Genomic DNA, 21266 nt, shown 5'->3' with positions numbered 1-21266 from the left:
CGAAGGAAAGAAATTACCATCAGGCCATGTGTCATAAGACAAGTTAAGAATCGATTAATAACAAGTCTAGCAGAAATACAAAGAACGAGGAATAGAAAAGCTTAAGAGATTCAGACCATACAATTGCAACATTTTAAAGTTACTTAATGAAGTAATTTTCAGTAGGTAAAATGTCAGTGAAATGTCTTCACATGAAAAGCTCAAATAGTTATGCTAAAGTAAATTTGTGCTTTAAACAAAGTGGGGAAAAAAACAGAGATAAACAAAGTTTTAAAGAGAGGAGATAAAATTAAGGATATCATTTCTCACATTATACTGTCTTGGCTATTCTTGACACCCTGTTTTTCAAATCAAACTGCGAGGATATACAGATGTAGATGTGGTTTAACTTCCCTAATTGAGTAGGAGTTGGTGAATGAACCATTGTATATTTGGAAATGATTGAAAATACTTTTGGAGCTTTAAACAACACTAATGTAATTCCAACAGAAATAATAACCTAATAAAACTAAGCTCCACTCTACAGCTGAATTTAATGAGAGTTAAATCCATAATCCTTGCATAGTGGTAAAGTCTGAAAGATCATTCCATGTCAATACTTGTTTGGTGTATGTATATCTGATCTCCATTATGATGTTTTTTTCCACTCTTATTGTTCCTTTGGATGTTTTTTTTTTTTTAAATTCAGCTACTTAATTGCTTCTATGGGGCTACAAGTTTTATGGAGTTTTGTTACTTGCATGCCTTGATGCATATGTGCTAAGATCAAAAGGGGCCTCCATAGCCCAGTTCTAGTTAATCTTATTTGTGGTCGGTGACTGGGTAAGTACTTAATATTGTCTTCTTTTAAAAAAGAGTCATACTGTCTATGTTTTCTCTGTATGTAAGTTTGATTTTTCTTAGCTGTTTCTGATTGAAGCCTTTGAAATTGATTTAAGTCCAACCTAGGGACTTTTTATTCTACTAGAATTTATTCACAATGGTTCATTGCATATGTTATAATGCAGAAAGAAATGTGTGTATTTAATGGAACATAATACATGTTTCATGGCTCATTTTAAAATTGATGATATGTGTTTATCATGTAGTAACTTATTAGTCAACTGCTTTTTAAGGAAAGACTCTTTATCTAATCAAATATTAATCTGGTACAATTGATTCCTTGTTGCAAGAGTGAATATCTTAATTGTTCGATTAGTATAATAAAAACACCTTGTAACAACACTTGATAAACTACTTAACCGAACCAATAGTAGTAGCATTTCAGATTTTACTTGTGCTATGTTGTTTAACGAATGAACAAGGACTAGGAACAGCTGTACTCATAGAACATAAGAGAAACAAGGATCAAAATTTTCGCATTCATTGCAAATGAATTAAATCCCTAGCCGATCATTATATTTAGCAAAGCACTTCGGCTGTGTGGGGTAGGATGTAATCTGTCTTGTAATGTAATCCAGATTACATTACAAGATTGATTATTTTATTTGGTTTTATTTTTAACTTGTAATGTAATGTAATCTGGATTACAAAATGTAATGAAGTTTTGTAATCTGGATTACAAAAGAAACACATTGTAATCCGATTACATTACGAGGTCACCTTTTAAAAAAAATTTGAATGTCAATATACCCCTAGTCTGTCGCCGCCCATCTTCGCTCGCCGCCACTACCAACGCCCACCACCACCACCGCCCCCCGGCGGCTGACGATCAGCGGGCGACAGCAACCGCCGATGGCGACCGACGGCCGGCGATCGGCGACCGTTGGCGGCCGGTGACCACCGACGGCCGGCGGCCGGCGACCACCGACGGCCGGCGACCGCCGGCGACCACCAATCGACAACGATCGGTGGCTGACGACCGGCGACGACCGGCGGCCGGCGACGACCGGCTGCCGGCGACGACCGACAGCCAGCAACCGCTGGCGACCGGCGACGGCAAGCGACCGACGGCGACTGGCGGCTACCGGCGACGCCTGACAATGGCTGACGACCGGCGGCAGCGGCCATCGCAAGCTCCGACAGAGATGTAGCGCCCGCCGATAGAAGTCGTAGAATATTTTTGTCATTTTATAATAATACGAATTATATTCCTTATAAAAATAATGGACACCAAACAAAAGAATATAATCACCTTTGTAATCAAAGATTACATATATTTCATTATCAAACATAGTAATGTAATCAAGATTACATTACATTACATTACAAATTTGATTACATTACAAGCTCAATTATATTACGCTCAACCAAACGTAGCCTTCATGTATGCAGTTCTTTTTTTTTTTTTTTTTTTGTTGTTGTTGTTGTTATTATTATTATTATTATTATTATTGCAGGTTAAAATATGTTTAATCAAAATGGAGGGGAGTTGTTGGACACTTCCGTAATCATTTTATTCCCCTTCGGCTGAAAGGAAATTTTTATAAGACTTGCGTTAATAGGAAGCAACACATAAAAGAAAAGTAAGATAGATGAGACTCTGAAGATGAATGCGCAAGTGTTAACAAAAAAAGAATAAACATAAAAAAAAATATATTTATATCCTAAATGTGGCAATTATATGGAGTGAGTTCCAACACGCAATAAAATGACTAAGATGATATGAATAAGTTTAAAGATAAATAATAGAATTTCCATTTGATTGCGTTAAATCTATTAAGTGGATGTAAAAGAGTAGGAGATCAAATAAAATTAAATTAATTTTAATATTGTTAGTGATATTGAGATTAATTAAGTGGCTTTAATTTTGACTTATTCTTTCTCGCTAATGCTTAGATGTTCTATCCAACTTTTGATCCTTCAACACACTTCCTTAGACATTTATTTGACTTAAGCATCGATGTACCTGCGCCGGATTCTTCCTCGATCGATCCGATTGCTGATGTTTTTTCCGTTGTCTTTGACACGCAGGAACGCACAACTCAGTTTCTAGCACGGAGTGTTTTTTACGGCCAACGTCAAAGCCACACCAGGGCCATGTGCCTAAGTTTTTCATCTCCTTCCATTTTAAGCCGGATCAATACTCTTCCTTGTGGGACAGGAAAATAAATCATCCTTACTCCATCTAAGTTCGTTGACGGATCATTTACAAATTTTGTTTATATTTTAAAATTTTGAGAGAAATGATTTAAAATCTTCACATCTCTGATAAGATTCTCATTGCCTTCCCTCTGCAAACTAAAACCAGATCTATATCATATCCTGTCTCCATCTTTAGGAAGCCTACTGTTAACCCTAACCATGGATATAGCCAAATACTTTATTATAACGAGGAGAAGACCGAGCCGTAAGATGAAAATATTTCCCATCCCATCTCAACATTGCTCGTGTTATGATTAGGAATGATAATTTTTCACACAGATTCAGGCTCTACAGAGAGAATCTGAAACGGGAGCCAGAATCTCTAAATTATTTTAGGATGAGGACGAATTCAAAGATTTATTTTGGGAATAGCGATGGGTTCGGAGCATATATAGGGATATCATTTTCATCTCTGGACTCGTTCAAAAAATAATAATAATAATAATAATAATATTATTATTAATTTAATATTATTATTAATATTTGATTCGGTAGTAAGAGTGGAGTCTCGTACGGGACAGAGGCCAATAACACGTGGAGGTCAAAGCCAAGATAGTCAACCTAAGGGTGTGGCCGATCGGAAGGCCACCTGGCTGATCGACCACAACCGCGCCCGGAGCAGCGCAGAAACAACTCGACCGCAGGTCGGGTTTCTGACGCTCACGAGTCCGCCTAAGAATGTGGAGGCGCCGAGCGGCCTATTCGCTCGGACAAGCTGCAGATCAACGAAGACATTCTTGTTTGAGTATGTGGCCGAGCGGCCTTACCGCTCGGTCCAATACATGTCCCCTCCCGAACAGCAGTGGGTCCAAGCATCTCTCCCGTTCGGACTAGCAACAGACAAAGGGTGTGGAAAAGGACGAAGGGGACAGATGGTGATATCCTTCTCGAGACATGTGTCGTCGACGAACAGCATGGTCGGCGGCCAGACCGGACAGAGAATCGTACGGTGGAAGTTTTCACTGTCATGTCAGAGATATACTCGGACGGTTGAGGTATGGCGTCAGACGTTCTTTTCTGACACATCTATTTTGAGGTATATTTTGGGAAGCATGCACGCTTTGAGAAGTGTGCACGCGCCTCCCAGGGATCCTATATAAGGACCCCCAGACTTCGACGGAGGTATGCATTCTCATCTACTGTAGTTCTTTGCCTCGTTACTCTGCTTCGATTTCTTCTCGCCTGACTTGAGCGTCGGAGGGCTTTCGCCAGAATCCCCTTCCCGGCTCGGTTTCGTTGCATTTTCACCAGAGTCCACGTCAGCCCAGAGTCTACGCAGAGCCAGCTGAGAGCGCCACATCCCCAGTGTCCGTCGACTCAACTCTCGGACAGGATCAAATTGGCGCCGTCTGTAGGAACGCACCTGAATCCGGAGCCGAGACGATGGAAGAAGCTGGACGCCAACATACCGTGACGCTCTCCCAAGAAGAGTTTGACGCGCTCATCCAGGCGCGAGCAGTGAATATAGTGGAGCAGCAACAAAAGGCTAACGCCGAGCGGCTGGCACAGCAAGCCACCTCAGCGTCAGGTGGCCGAGCGGCACCGGAAGATCTACCGGAACAATTTTCTACGTGGGCGCAGAATAGAGGACAAACTGGCACGCTAGGAGAAGCACCCGCTGCCCCTATTCCATTCCATCAAGCCCTGTTCCAGACTCTGTCCGAGCTGGCCCAAGCCAACCAGGGATCATCCGATGAAGCGCCCGTGCGAAATGCCAAGAAGGGAAAGGCGCCTCGAACCGAGTCATCCCCCGAACGGATCAATCGCCAGTTCTCTGAGGCGATCCTACAAGACCCGTTCCCCAAGCATTACGCCCCTCTAGCAATCGGAGAGTACAATGGTACAACTGACTTGGACGACCACCTCGGTAAGTTCGACAATGCTGCTACTCTCCATCAATACACCGACGGAGTCAAATGCAGGGTCTTCCTCACCACCCTGTCCGACTCCGCACAACATTAGTTCTAGAGGTTGTCGGACGGATCGATACAAAGTTTCAAGGACTTTCAAACGACGTTCCTCTATGATCATCTAATAATAATGTTACAATCCCATCAGTAATTATGAAAAAAGAAACCCTATGTTTTTTTTTTCTCTGTACGGCTAATTGATTTCTTCAATAAATAATCTATCCTAATTGTATGACTTATTTGACGAAATCAACTCATTCAGTCCATTGTCCAGGTCCATACAGTTCAGCCAATCTGATTAACCCAACTAAGTCCATTCACTCCAACCAACCTAATTAACCCATCTAGGATTAGCCAAACCACCTTGACGTGACAGAACTAGGCACGAGTGCAAGCTTGTCAGAATTAAGCTGGCATGATATTTGATTTTGTCTTAAAGTCGACCAGATAGAAAGCTGGGGATGTGGCGCTCCCATTAATTATTTGTGGACTTCGCTCCGCCCTACAAAACAGACGACGTCAGTGCCGAGCTAGGGAAGGGGTTTCCGGAGTTGACCCTTCGATGCTCAAGTCAGTCACCGGCGATGATGTAGAAGACAGAGCAACAAGAATGAGTACTAGAGAGCCAATAGTATCTCGCGTATCTCCGTCAATGCTTGGACCCTCATTTATATAGAGCTCTTGTAGCACGCATGTACACTTCCCTAGGTGAGCACGCTCTCCAAAATTTCCCATGAAAAGACTTGTCAGCAAAGTGTCCTTGATACAATACCTTAACAAGTCGAGCATATATTTGATATGACAGTGGAAGCTTCCGTCGTACGATCTTCTGGTTGATCATGCCGGGTGTTAGTGACACTAACTCCCAAAAGGATATCGAAAGATAACACCATGCGTCTGTTGCTAGGCCGAGCGGGTTAGCCGCTTGGCCGGAGCTTCGTTGAGTCTGCATTGCGTCCGCTCGGACCGAACTTGTAAGTATCCTGTGGAGGTTTTGATGTGATCAACCAAATTAAGTTAGGTTATATTGTTATTTGATGCCTTGTGTCTAAGTGTGCAGGAACTTAGGAGTACAAGAAGTTGAGCGAAAGACGTAGCTAGCGAGAAGGTCGGCACGGGAGAGAGTCGACGGGCTTGGTGCGTCCGAGGGACGAGGTGCTACGGAAGAGTACGCTGCCGGATGAGAAGGAAGCGTGCGACATTTTCGAGGGACGAGAAGCCGGAGCGGAAGACTGCTCGAGAAGACCGGAAGTTGGTTTGGGTGAGTCCCATTCCGGATGGCCGAAATCACCCAAGCGAGCGGAGCCGGAGTAAAAGACCCAGACCGAGACGAGCAAAACCGGAGCAGAGGGTCCGGACCGAAAAAGTCAACTATGTTGACTTTGTAGGTCTGGGCGCCCGAAACCTAAATTTTATCACCATCTACGTGGACTTTGACCGACGTGTCGGGGATAGAATTCTTTCCCATTCCAGGCGCCTGAAACCCTTCCAGGCGCCCCGACCAAGGCTATAAATACAGCCTTGGTCCCAGAAACTAGCACAACAAGTATTTTGATAAACAACACTTGTGCGCTTCCCTTTGTTAGTTTAGCTTCATTTTTTCCTTTGCGTTAATTTTTGTAAAGAGGCTTCTTCGCCTGAAGGAGATCTTCATAAATGCGCTTCATTTTCCTTGGATTAGCAATCTTCTGATTGCAAACCAAGTAATTCTCTTTGTGTCTCTGTCTTTTTAATTAGTCTCTTAATTCTTAATACATGTGTTCATAATTAAGCTATAAGTCGAGAAAGGGTTGAGTTTGTTTGTGCAGGACAATTCCCCCCCCCCCCCCCCATCTTGCCGGTCTTCAAGGGACCTACAATTGGTATCAGAGCGAGGCCACTTCAGAAGGACTAACCGCCGACCAAAGCAAAGAAACCAATGACCGGACCAAGCATCGTTCCACCAAAATTCGAGAGAGAATTCGCACACTGGAAATGTTGAACGGAGGTATTTCTAAAAATTGACTTTGAGATTCGTTTAATAATCAAGTATGGTTTTATAGATCCTATGAATCAAAATGGAGAGGAGGAGGAGAGTCTTTGGACGAAGGAAGAACATAATGATTCCGTAGCAAATAACAGAGTGGAATATCACTTGCTGAGTGTGCTGCCGTCTCAAGAAGTCACTTGCGGAGGCATTTTATCCTTCTTATATCAGGAGACTGTACGCATGATTAGTGCTAGATGTTATTTCTCTACTATGTATATCAGTTGTTACCCGCTGAGGAGTTGACTCACCCCGTGGATATTTACTATTTTCAGGTTAATGCTGTCAGGAGAGAGTTCCAGTTGCTAGTCCCCTGCAGTCCACGAGGACGAGCGTTGATCTTGTGGTTTTCTTTATTAGACTGTATTTAGACTTGTTACGTTTTGATGCTTGGATCTTGTGTATGGATTTGTTTTTACATATCGATGGGTTTGGATTTGGGATTTGTTTTACTACATGCCTGCTTAGACGACAGAAGAGGTAAGTTGACTTTATCGTCGAATTTGAGCTTTATGAGTGTAGTTGAGTAGGGTGGATTTTGAGTCTTATTATCATTGCTTATTAAACTGTGTGGTTGTGTCAGCCAGAGGCTGAAATTGATATAAACTGCGTGGATGGTGTGGTTGTTTGTTTATTATTATTGCTATTATTCCAGCCGCATGCGGCTGAGGTATATGGTGATGTAATAAAGTTTTAGATTGTCCGCCGTACAGGGGAGATGCTGCTGAAATTTCTTCGGACAGGGACTCCTCCGGGGCGTGACAATTTAGTGGTATCAGAGCTTAAGTTTTACGATCTTTGTTTTCGTATTTTGGATATTTGGGATAACCTGATATATTTGGGATAACCTGATACCAATTGATATGGTATCAAAGCGCCAAAGTTTGGCGATACTTGTTTGATTTCCGTGTGTTGGATTTTTGAGATTTATCTGATACCAATTTATTGGTATCAGAGCAGGGTGTGATACCTGCTTTTAGTATTCTAGATATTTTGTGCTAGTCCAAGTTTGCGAGTCAAACTGGGTAGTTATTTTGGTTGCACGGGTTTTCCATTACGTATATGTTTTGGACTTCTGTTTCAGATTTATATGGATTTCTGATGATTTTCTCGTACGGAATTCCGAGGTAATATGGGGACTGGACAGCGACGGAACATCTCCAAACGGCATATAGGTATGATGTCTAATTTTATAATTTTGATACTTGTAGTAATATTTTGAGTTAGGTGTAGGAATACGGTCTTAAAAGGTTCTAGTTGTGTTATTTGAACAATAGATGCAACTCAGATTAATTTGAGATACATTTGGCTTGTGAAGGTATGTCCATTTAGTTAATGTGGTTCATAAGAAATTGAGACATGTACACTGTTGTTTAGTGCATGTCTGATTAAATATTTCCAGGATAGGGTACTTAGGAACTCCTGTGCTCCTATGATTTAAGATCAACCCTCTGATTAAATATTTGTATTGTACTATCATAGAAATGGTCACAGCGTTTACATTTGATCTACATATTTTTTTTTTAGCCATTTCACTACTTAAAAACTAGTAAAAAGGTTTAGAAGCAAGGATGGGTAACCTTCCCGGAACTGATGTGTTGTTGTAAACTTGGAATTGAATTTTTCAGTAAGTTTTGGGCAAGGTTTAGGTATTGAACTTGGATGCGGCACCAAACTATATGAAGCCTTTGGTAAATATTTGAAATGTTGTCTGATGTGGTCCACAATTGCATACTTACTTGGAGGCTGAGGCCTTCCTCCAAGTTGTCTTTTGCTTGATGTGGAGTCATTGCAGAGGTCACTAGTAACAAATCTGCACTAGACTCTGAACTAGCAATGACAACCGTTGCTCTTATTTACTTGCAACATGATCTGGTGATCTGATGATTGCAAGGCTCTTGAGGTGTGCAACTGCAGTGATATCACCTCTATGGTGACCATCAGGTTCAGATTTTTGAAAACTAGCTAGAATCCAATTCTTCAGCCTAGCATCCATTCTGTTGTTTCCATCTTGGTGTTTTCACTTTCCTTGTGTCTGTCCAATTGCTTTCTGAATACAATCAGGCAATTGAAGTTCTCTGCTTGATCTGTCTTCTTTTACTTCCTCAAATCTCATCCAATTATTCTTCTTCTTTATTCATTCAGTATATCGACCTATACTATGCTATTTGCATAGATGGTTGTTGCTCACAATTTGGGCCCAACGTTTCTTCCTGCAGACTCACTGAATGGTCTGCAACCAGCTACAGCTACTGATCTAATGATTGCAAGGGACTTTAGACATTACCGAAATGAATGACTTCACCTCATCTATGGCAAGCACTGGATTTTTCAAATTAATTGGAATCCATAATTCTTCATCCTTTGTGTCCTTTTCTGCCACTTCCATCTTGGTGCTTATTCGTGCATCTATGAGGGAGATTGGTAGACTACCCATTTTCAGACCCCAATGACTGACCGTCTCTCTACCGCCCGGTGATACCTTGGACGTCACTAGGAGGTCAGAGTTGCCCGTTAGATTTTGGCAACATGATACTTACGGTAGATCTATTAGTATTGGAAATGGTCGACTTTGATATTATTCTTGGCATAGATTGTTTGTCCGCATATCATGCCACTGTTGATTGATAGACGAGGGTGGTCACATTCCGGCCATTATGAGTTTTTGGTAATGTCATTTAGACTTACCAATGCTCTAGCGGTATTTATAGATTGTGGTAGAGCGTTGCTCCCACATATGTAGTATTTCTTGTGATGGAGCGTTGCTCTCACATTCGATGATCTATTTCTCTAGTGATTTGTAGCTAGTGATCTGATTTCAGACTTATTGTCGGGGATCTTATAGTTGAGTATGTCTGTTGTACGAGCATTATGAGTTCTAGGTTTTACCATTTAGGCTTACAAAGCCCTAGATGTTTTTCATGGGCTTGATAATTTCGGTATTCCTAGGTTGTTTGGATCGGTTTCCATTGTCCTTGTTGACAATGTTGTAATCTATTTTTGATCTGAGCTCGATACCCCCATCTTTTCACTTGAGGTATTTGATTTAATTTACCGTTCAGCATTTATATTTTATATCTGCTATTAGTACTTGCTGATGGTAGATAACGAAATTTGGGGACCAAATTTTTATTAGTGGGGGAGAATGTAAAATACTGAAAAATGGCGAATAATAATAAGGAAATTTTTCAGAATTTTTGAAAAATTTTCGTGAATTTTTCGGAGCTCGTATGGACGAGTTAACGGGGATAAAATTTGGGTCCCGGGAAAGCCTGTTTAGGCTACTCTGTTTTAATGAGGAAAAGTTTTCTTTCCTTTTTCCTTTTCCTTTTCTTTTTCTTTTTCTCTCATTCTCACCCGCGTGCCCGAGCCCCTCACCCAACCCTTCTCCTCGCGTCGACGCCTCCTCCTCGCGCTGAGCCGCCGTCCCCTTACGTGACCTAACTGTCACACGCGACGGTTTCCTCGCGATTAAAGCCGCGGCCGAGGGTTGTCGATCCCCTTTCCTCTCTTCCTCACTTCTCCCGAGCGCCGACCGTTGTGCCGTAGATCTGAGCCGCACCGCCGACGCCCTCTTCCTTTGCAGAGCATCGCCGCCGCACAGGATAGCGCTGGCCACCTCCACACGGTGCCCTAATTCCCCGATCTCCTCTCATCAGAGCCGAGCCCTCCTCACAGCGACCCGTGCTTAGATCATCGGGGATAGGGAGGGTGCGCCGAGGACAAGGCTGATCACCAAGTTCTGTTGTGCCACCTACAAACCCTAGTTTGGTCCGCGCCACTAGATTGAGTCGGTGCCTTCTCCCTTGCTTCCACACGACAACGGATCTGTGCTATAGTTGGTCCTTGCACTGTTAACACTCATTTGTGGTAAGGAGTTCAAATTAAACTTGTGTTGGTGATAGGTTGTTGTGTTGGATTCTAATCTTGTCTTCTGTATCCGGTTGATTCCAGGGAGGCAAGGTTTTGTTCTGTAGGAATTTCCGGCAGAAGTTCCCTCCAGCAGCTCCTGGTTTCCACAGCGGCTGTGAAGTGAGGTAAGGGAATGGAAGATTTATTTGTAGCAGCATGCTCAGGATTTGAACTAGGAAAGGTTAAGAATAAAATATATATTCGAGTTTATTTGAGTAGGTTGGTTATATATAGATCTGATCAATTGAATAAGGGATGGGTTAAGGTTAATGAAGTTAACCCTAATTGATCAATGGATTAGGATTTAGTTTAGTTAATGGATGCATGATAGGATTAACTAAACTAAATATTATATCACAGGACTTTGACGCGAGACGAGCATCTCGATGTCGGATTTGGACATTCCTATTGGAGGCGGGTACTTCTGACTTTATGTCGTTTGATATGCATAGTAGTGAATTTAACAAATTGCAAAAATTATGTTTCTTATCTGTTTCGGTTAGTCACTACCCGATACTTGTTACATTGCTTGGTTGATACTTGTTTTGCATCTCATGTTATTTCTTACCTGCTTATACATGTTTATAGGGGTAGTGATATACCATGCTTCACCATGTTCAGGACCTAAGTTTTATACCTTATCTTATCTGTGTACCTTTGATTTGATTCATTGACCTAAGGTGCACCTTCTATATATATATGGTTTAGCTTAGGATATTTACATGGTTAGTGTCATGCACCATTCGCATGATTGCATGCTGTGCGATAGTTCGCTCCATTATTGTTGAGCACATCGCCAGTTACATGGATCTGCACACACCACCACTCATGGGTTAGTGGTCGATTCAGGCAGAGTGTGTTGTAGCAGGGACTTTGTTTGGCTTCGTTGGTCCGCTCATGGGTAGTGTGACGCAGCATGGTAGCCGACAGAGATTCCTCCCCGTCATCGTGTACCGGGAGTTGAGAGCATTGCACTCCCCCATTTATAATTTGGGGCAGGAGGATAGGTGTACTCCGACAGCATCCCGTCCACTCGATCACTCATCAGGAGCAATGACGACAAAGTGCACGGTTGTCACAGCCCTATCCACTCTGTCTCACTATTGTGTGTGAGATGGTTGACTGGCGTCAGGGGTGACCAGGACGCATCATTGGCATCATACGCATTGATGCATTTATTTCTTGTGATTGTGTTTGTTGCATTTATTTGTTACATATTGGTTGGATGCCATGCTTGACATGCATACAGGATTTCTATACCTCTCGAACTGTTTATCCTTGTACCAGGTCCTGGTTAGTACAGTTTTCTCCTGTTTACTATAGTTGTATTTTATCCTTCTTATATCAGGAGATTGTACGCATGATTAGTGCTAGATGTTATTTCTCTACTATGTATATCAGTTGTTACCCGCTGAGGAGTTGACTCACCCCGTGGATATTTACTATTTCAGGTTGATGCTGTCAGGAGAGAGTTACAGTTGCTAGTCCCTTGCAGTCCACGAGGACGAGCGTTGATCTTGTGGTTTTCTTTATTAGACTGTATTTAAACTTGTTACGTTTTGATACTTGGATCTTATGTATGGATTTGTTTTTGCATATCGATGGGTTTGGATTTGGGATTTGTTTTACTACATGCCTGCCTAGATGGCAGAAGAGGTAAGTTGATTTTATCGTCGGATTTGAGCTTTATGAGTGTAGTCGAGTAAGGTGGATTTTGAGTCTTATTATCATTGCTTATTAAACTGCGTAGTTGTGTCAGCCAGAGGCTGAAATTGATATAAACTGCGTGGATGGTGTGGTTGTTTGTTTATTATTATTGTTATTATTCCAACCGCATGTGGCTGAGGTATATGGTGATGTAGTAAAGTTTCAGATTGTCCACCGTACAGGGGAGATGCTGCCGAAATTTCTTGGGATAGGGACTCCTCCGGGGCGTGACATTAGTCCCTAATTATATTTTTAAGGTTAGACTTTTAAAAATTGGAAGATGACACTAGAGAGCTCGGAATGACACAAAACAAGTTTTTATGGGCTCGTATCGATCTCCTGATCTTATTAGTAGGGCCAAACATATTTTTATACAAATACACTAACGTTTATAAATTTTTTATCCTGAACGAGTAATAAATATTTAATTCTTGTTCCAAAAATTTATAAACGTCAGTGTATTTGTATAAAATTATATTTGACCCTACTAACAAGACCAAGAGATCGATACGAGCCCATAGAAAATTGTTTCGTGTCATTCCGAGCTCTCTGGGGTCATCTTCCAATTTTTAAAAGTCTAACCTTAAAAAAAACAATTAGGGATGAATTTGAAATTTGGTCCCTAAATTTTGCGACGAACATCAGAGTTCGTCCCAGATTAGGGACAATTTCTAAGTTCGTTGCAAAATTTAATATTTTCAAAAATCAAAATAAATGCATATAAAATGCGGAAAGTGGACCTACAGAGCTCGGAACTACACGAAACAAGTTCCTATAGGTTCGTATCGATCTCCCGATCACAATGATGACCTCAAAAATTTTTTTCGCACAATATATTTAGGTGAGTGATTTTTGGATATCAAAATCACCTAACCATTTTCAAACTCTAACTCTTTTCAAGCCAAGTCTTAAGGCTTATAGACTCCGTCCAATTATTATTATGATTATAAATTTTTATAAAATGTTTGAGGCCATCATTGTGATCGGGAGATCGATACGAACCTATAGGAACTTGTTTCGTGCGATTCCGAGCTCTGTAGGTCCACGTTCGGTATTTTATACGCATTTATTTTGATTTTTGAAAAAATTAAATTTTTCAACGAACTTAGAAATTCATCCCTAATCTGGGACGAACTTTGAAGTTCGTCGCAAAATTTAGGGACGAAATTTCAAATTCGTCCCTAATTATTTTTTTTAAGGTTGGACTTTTAAAAATTGGAAGATGACCCTAGACAGCTCGGAATGACACAAAACAAATTTTTATGGGCTCGTATCAATCTCTTGATCTTATTAGTAGGGCCAAACATATTTTTATACAAATACCCTGACGTTTATAAATTTTTTACCCCGAACGAGTAATAAATATTTAATTCTTGTTCCAAAAATTTATAAACGTCAGTGTATTTGTATAAAAATATGTTTGGCCCTACTAATAAGATCAGGAGATTGATACGAGCCCATAGAAATTTGTTCCGTGTCATTCCAAGCTCTCTAGGGTCATCTTCCAATTTTTAAAAATCTAACCTTAAAAAAAACAATTAGGGACGAATTTGAAATTTCGTCCCTATATTTTGCGACGAACATCAGAGTTCGTCCCAGATTAGGGACGAATTTCTAAGTTCGTTGCAAAATTTAATATTTTCAAAAATCAAAATAAATACGTATAAAATGCGGAAGGTGAACCTACAGAGCTCGGAATCGCACGAAACATGTTCCTATGGGTTCGTATCGATCTCCCGGTCACAATGATGGCCTCAAACATTTTTTTTCACGCAATATATTTAGGTGAGTGATTTTTGGATATCAAAATCACCTAACCATTTTCAAACTCTAACTCTTTTCAAACCAAGTTTTAAGGCTTATAGACTCCGTCCAATTATTATTAAGTTAAAATTTTTTTTTCACAAAACCATAGGAACTTGTTTCGTGCGATTCCAAGATCTGAAGGTCCACCTTCTGTATTTTATACGCATTTATTTTAATTTTTGAAAAAATTAAATTTTGCAACGAACTTAGAAATTCGTCCCTAATCTGGGATGAACTCTGAAGTTCGTCGCAAAATTTAGGGACGAAATTTCAATTTCGTACCTAATTGTTTTTTTTAAGGTTAGACTTTTAAAAATTGGAAGATGACCCTAGAGAGGTTGGAATGACACGAAACAAGTTTCTATGGGCTCGTATCGTTCTCTTGATCTTATTAGTAGGGCCAAACATATTTTTATACAAATACACTGACGTTTATAAATTTTTCACCTCGAACGAGTAATAAATATTTAATTCTTGTTCCAAAAATTTATAAACGTCAGTGTATTAGTATAAAATTATGTTTGACCCTACTAACAAGACCAGGAGATCGATACGAGCACATAGAAACTTGTTTTGTGTCATTCTGAGCTCTCTAGGATCATCTTCCAATTTTTAAAAGTCTAACCTTACAAAAAACAATTAGGGACAAATTTGAAATTTCGTCCTTAAATTTTGCGAAGAACTTCAGAGTTCGTCCCAGATTAGGGACGAATTTCTAAGTTCGTTGCAAAATTTAATATTTTCAAAAATCAAAATAAATGCGTATAAAATGTGGAAGGTGGACCTACAGAGCTCGGAATCGCACGAAAGAAGACCCTATGAGTTCGTATCGATCTCCTGATCACAATGATGACCTCAAACATTTTTTTCACACAATATATTTAGGTGAGTGATTTTTGGATATCAAAATCACCTAATCATTTTCAAACTCTAACTCTTTTCAAGCCAAGTCTTAGGGCTTATGGACTCCGTCCAATTATTATTCAGATTAAAAATTTTTATAAAATGTTTGAGGTCGTCATTGTGATTGGGAGATCGATATGAACTCATAGGAACTTGTTTCGTGCGATTCTGAGCACTGTAGGTCCACCTTTCGTATTTTATATGCATTTATTTTGATTTTTGAAAAAAATTAAATTTTGCAACGAACTTAGAAATTCGTCCCTAATCTGGGGCGAACTCTGAAGTTCGTCACAAAATTTAGGGACGAAATTTCAAATTCGTCCCTAATTATTTTTTTTTAAGGTTAGACTTTTAAAAATTAGAAGATGACCCTAGAGAGCTCGGAATGACACGAAACAAATTTCTATGAGCTCATATTGATCTCCTGATCTTATTAGTAGGGCTAAACATATTTTTATACAAATACACTAACGTTTATAAATTTTTTACCCTGTACAAGTAATAAATATTTAATTCTTGTTCCAAAAATTTATAAACGTCAGTGTATTTGTATAAAATTATGTTTGACCCTAGGAACAAGACCAAGAGATCGATACGAGCGCATAGAAACTTGTTTCATGTCATTCCGAGCTCTCTAGAGTCATCTTCCAATTTTTAAAAGTCTAACCTTAAAAAAAACAATTAGGGACGAATTTGAAATTTCGTCCCTAAATTTTGCGACGAACATCAGAGTTCGTCCCAGATTAGGGACGAATTTTTAAGTTCGTTGCAAAATTTAATATTTTAAAAAATCAAAATAAATGCGCATAAAATGCGGAAAGTGGACCTACAGAGCTCGGAATCACACGAAACAAGTTCCTATGGGTTCGTATCGATCTCTTGATCATAATGATGGCCTCAAACATTTTTTTCGTACAATATATTTAGGTGAGTGATTTTTGAATATTAAAATCACTTAATCATTTTCAAACTCTAACTCTTTTCAAGCCAAGTCTTAGGGCTTATAGACTCCGTCCAATTATTATTAAGATTAAAAATTTTTATAAAATGTTTGAGGTCGTCATTGTGATCGGGAGATCGATATGAACCCATAGGAACTTGTTTCATGCGATTCTGAGCACTGCAGATCCACCTTCCGTATTTTATACGCATTTATTTTGATTTTTGAAAAAATTAAAATTTGCAACAAACTTAGAAATTCGTCCCTAATTTGGGACGAACTCTGAAGTTCATTGCAAAATTTAGGGGTGAAATTTCAAATTCGTCCCTAATTATTTTTTTTAAGGTTAGACTTTAAAAAATTGGAAGATGACCCTAGAGAGCTCGGACTGATACGAAACAAATTTCCATGGGCTCATATCGATCTCCTGATCTTATTAGAAGGGCCAAACATATTTTTATACAAATACACTTATGTTTATAAATTTTTTATCCCGAACAAGTAATAAATATTTAATTCTTGTTTCAAAAATTTATAAACGTCAGTGTATTTGTATAAAATTATGTTTGGCCCTACTAACAAGACCAGGAGATTTATACGAGCCCATAGAAACTTGTTTCGTGTCATTCCGAACTCTCTAGGTCATCTTCCAATTTTAAAAACTCTAACCTTAAAAAAAACAATAAGGGATGAATTTGAAATTTCGTCCCTAAATTTTGCGATGAACATCAGAGTTCGTCCTAGATTAGGGACGAATTCTAAGTTCGTTGCAAAATTTAATATTTTCAAAAATCAAAATAAATACGTATAAAATGTGGACGGTGGACCTACAGAGCTCTGAATCACACGAAACAAGTTCCTATGGGTTCGTATCAATCTCCCGATCATAATGATAGCCTCAAACATTGTTTTCACACAATATATTTAGGTGAGTGATTTTGGATATCAAAATCACCTAACCATTTTCAAACTCTAACTGTTTTCAAGCTAAGTCTTAAGGCTTATAGACTCCGTCCAATTATTATTACAATTAAAATTTTTTATAAAATATTTGAGACCATCATTGTGATCAGGAGATCGATACGAACCTATAGGAACTTGTTTCGTGCTATTCCGAGCTCTCTAGATCTAGACCCGACCCCGGGCCGGGTCTGGCCCGGACCCGGCCCGGGCCGGTTGCCCGTTGACCCGGGTCGCCGGGTCGAACCGGAACCGGCTCGGTAAAACCGGTGAACCGCCGGTTAACCGGCGGTTGAAGTCGTTTTTTTTTTAAGCGGCTTGAACCGCCGGTTAACCGCGGCTTGAACCGCCGGTTAACCGCGGTTCGTAGCCGTTGGGAGGGTTTTTAGGTATTTTTTCAACGGTTAGGATCATTTGACCGTTTTTGATCAATGGCTATGATTTAGTGTCGTTACTATCAAAACTCTATAAATAGAGAGCTTATTTCATCATTTTTCACACACATCTTCTCTACTCTTAATCTCATTTTCGTATTCTCTAATCTCTACACATTTTCGTTTTCAATTTTCAATTACAATGGAAGGAGGCCGCGGAGGTGCATCATCTCGAGCTCGGAAGGGAAAGCAAATAATGAATCCGTGGGAGGAGGACCCCAACATTCAATCCACCGATGATGAGATCGAGCATCTTCCGAATCCGACACCCGACACACAAGGAAGTACCGATGCAATTACTTCTAAGGTTCGGGAACTTCCTCCTCTAAAGTCTTCTATTTTTACTAAACATTTTGAGAAGGTCACTCTTCTGTCGGGAGAAATGCGTGCAAAATGTAAGCACTGCAATGCTTCCTACAAATTCCAAGCCGGCGGCGGCTATGGGTCGTTGAAACGACATGTAGAAACGAAGCACCCGACGGAATATGGACTCGACCGTTCTCAAACACAATTATCAAGATTTTCTTCAACTAGCGGTAGTACCGATTCCGGTTTATTTTTATATTTGGATAATAAATTAAGAGAATCATTAGCTAAATTTGTTTCCGTAGAACATCTTTCTTTTAGTTTTGGATCTAAATGCACATTTGAAGATTTTTGTAAAGAATCTCTTAATCCATGTGCTAAACGTGTTCCTAGGACTACACTTACTCATACAATTAAAAAATTAGTAAAACAAGGAAAAAAGAATTTAATTGATGAATTTAGTAAATTAGATAATAAAGTTTCTTTATGTTCCGATATTTGGAGTGATCATTGGCAAACACATTCGTATATGGGTGTGACTTGCCATTGGATCGATAACTCTTGGATCTCCAAAAAGATTATTAGCTTATAGAGTTTTTGATGAATCACATAATGCTCATAATATCGCACAATTATTATGTTTAATTTTAGAAGAATATGGTTTAACTCATAAAATATTTTCAATATCATTAGATAATGCTAGTTCTAATACCGCTTGTATAGATGATCTAAAATTTGTTTGTCAACCTATTATTGGAGGTTTATTTTTCATATTCGTTGTGTATGCCATGTTTTAAATTTATGTGTTCAAGATGGTTTAAAAATTTTAGAAAGTTATATTAAACCAATTAGAATTGCAATTTCTTATTTATGGTCTCATCCATCTATAATGAAACAATGGGGTAGGTTTTGTAAAATTAATGGAATGAGACCTAAAAAATTTCCACGTGATGTACCAACACGTTGGAATTCAACATACCAATTATTACAACATTCATTTCAATATAAAGAATTATTATGTTCATTTTTTGCACAAAACACTAATGCTAATATATATTTATTTTCACAACAATGGAATATTTGTAGTAGTATTTGTGAAATTTTAAAAGTATTTAATGATGCAACCGAACAACTTTCCGGTGTTTATTATCCCACTGCTCAATTAGTTTTAGAAAATTTTTCTAATATAGTATTAGTTTTAAATGAACATATTAATAATGAATCTTTATCTCCTTGCATCTTAGCTATGAAAACTAAATGGGAAAAATATTTTTATTTAATTCTTGAAATTTATTTAATTGCATTTGCTTTAGATCCTAGATTTAAATTAGAAGTTTTACAAGAAATGTTAACTTTATATTATGATGCTTTAATTCCAATTAAAGATTCTTCTTCCCTGATCCAATTAATATTATATATAATGTTAGAATTTATTTATATGATATTTATAATCAATATTATGCAAAATATGGAACACAAATTAATATTTCTGAAATTCAACAAACTACTAGTAGTAATTTAAAACTTACAAAAGCACAACTCTTATTAAAAGAACGGACAAAACGTCCACGGGATCCTCAAGTTCCACACAGGAACTTGAGAATTATTTTACGACTTCTTTTGATTTTAATGAAGCAGATAGCGAAAACTTGATATCTTAAAGTGGTGGTCATAGAAGGCTCAAAGCTTTCCCTTCTCTCCGTGATCGCAAAGAAATTTTAACTTGTCCAGTGTCAACTATTGTTGTGGAGCAGACGTTCAGTGCCCGGCAACATATTAGATGAACGACGATCAACTTTGTCACCCAACTCATTGGAAGCCCAAGCATTACTGGACGATTGGACCAGAGCGGAGAAAAGAATCCAAGGAATGCAACTTTCAGATGACGAAGTTGAAGATTTTGATACTGAAGGAACAAATACGACAGGAACAGGAAATGGAAGTGAATGAAAATGTAAAAGGATAAAAATGTAAAAGAACTACGTGGGCTTTGATTCCCCTAAAGGGATACGTAGGCAACTTAAATAAGTGCAAGCCCTTTTTTTAATAAATTTTAATTTCTAATTTTTAATGTTTAATGTTTAATTTTTAATTTTTAATTTTTATTAACATATTAATCTTGAACCGTGACGAACCGTGACGAATCGTGAACCGAACCGTGAACCGTAACCGTCTTGGGCGGTTAAGGTTAAGGGTCGACCTGCCTGGAACCGTCGAACCGGCGGTTCCGAACCGTCGAACCGTCGGTTCCGAACCGTGGTCAGGAATGACACGAAACTTGTTGCGTATAAAATTATGTTTGACCCTACTAACAAGACCAGGAGATCGATACGAGCCCATAGAAACTTGTTTCGTGTCATTCAGAGCTCTCTAGGGTCATCTTCCAATTTTTAAAAGTCTAACCTTATAAAAAAATAATTAGGGATGAATTTGAAATTTTGTCCCTAAATTGCGACAAATTTGGCAACGAATATATATTCGTTGGCAATTAGTAACAAATTCAGATATTTGTCGCAAAATTGCATAAATTTTCCAACGAAATTTATATTTCGACGCTGATTGGTAATGAATTCTGCGACGAAAATATATTTGTTGCTAATATCCGACGAATTTATTTCGTTGCTATTTTAGTTGCTAATTAGCGACAAATTTGGTTTTCGTTGCAAAAGTTGTTGCAAATTTGCAACGAATATTATTCGTTGCAAATATTCATCCCTAAATTACAGTTTTTTTGTAGTGCTTTGTGGGTCCGGGTGTCCGGACCCATTCCAGGCGCCCAGAACCGAAATTTTATCACCATTGACGTGGACTTTGACCGACACGTTGGGGATATAATTCTGTCCCACTCTAGGTGCCTGGAACCTTTCCAAGCGCCTCGACCCAGGCTATAAATATAGTCTTGGTCCCAAAAGCTAGCACGACAAGTATTTTAATAAACAACACTTGTGCGCATCTCTTTGTTAGTTTAGCTTCATCAGCTGTACCTGCCGAGTCCCGTTAGGCTGAGTGGGATAGCTGCTAGGCTAGGATACCCTGTCTTGGCATCCAACATTCACTGAGCGTCGACTGTTTGACTGCCCTCTTCCCGATCCGGGGCATGATCGCTCGATCGGTCGATGATATCTGAACGTTGACCGTCTTGATTCTGACCTCCCTCATGGCAAATATCCCTTATAGGATGAACCCCTCTTTATCACCGCATCAATATTGTTGTTAGGAGTGAGGAATCCCTTTTCATTAGGATTTGGAGTAGTTCATTTTAATAGTCGTTCTAAATG

The sequence above is a fragment of the Zingiber officinale genome, chromosome 1B (genome assembly GCF_018446385.1).
Source record: "Zingiber officinale cultivar Zhangliang chromosome 1B, Zo_v1.1, whole genome shotgun sequence".
Taxonomy (NCBI): Eukaryota; Viridiplantae; Streptophyta; class Magnoliopsida; order Zingiberales; family Zingiberaceae; genus Zingiber; species Zingiber officinale.
This window is presented reverse-complemented; position numbering follows the sequence as displayed.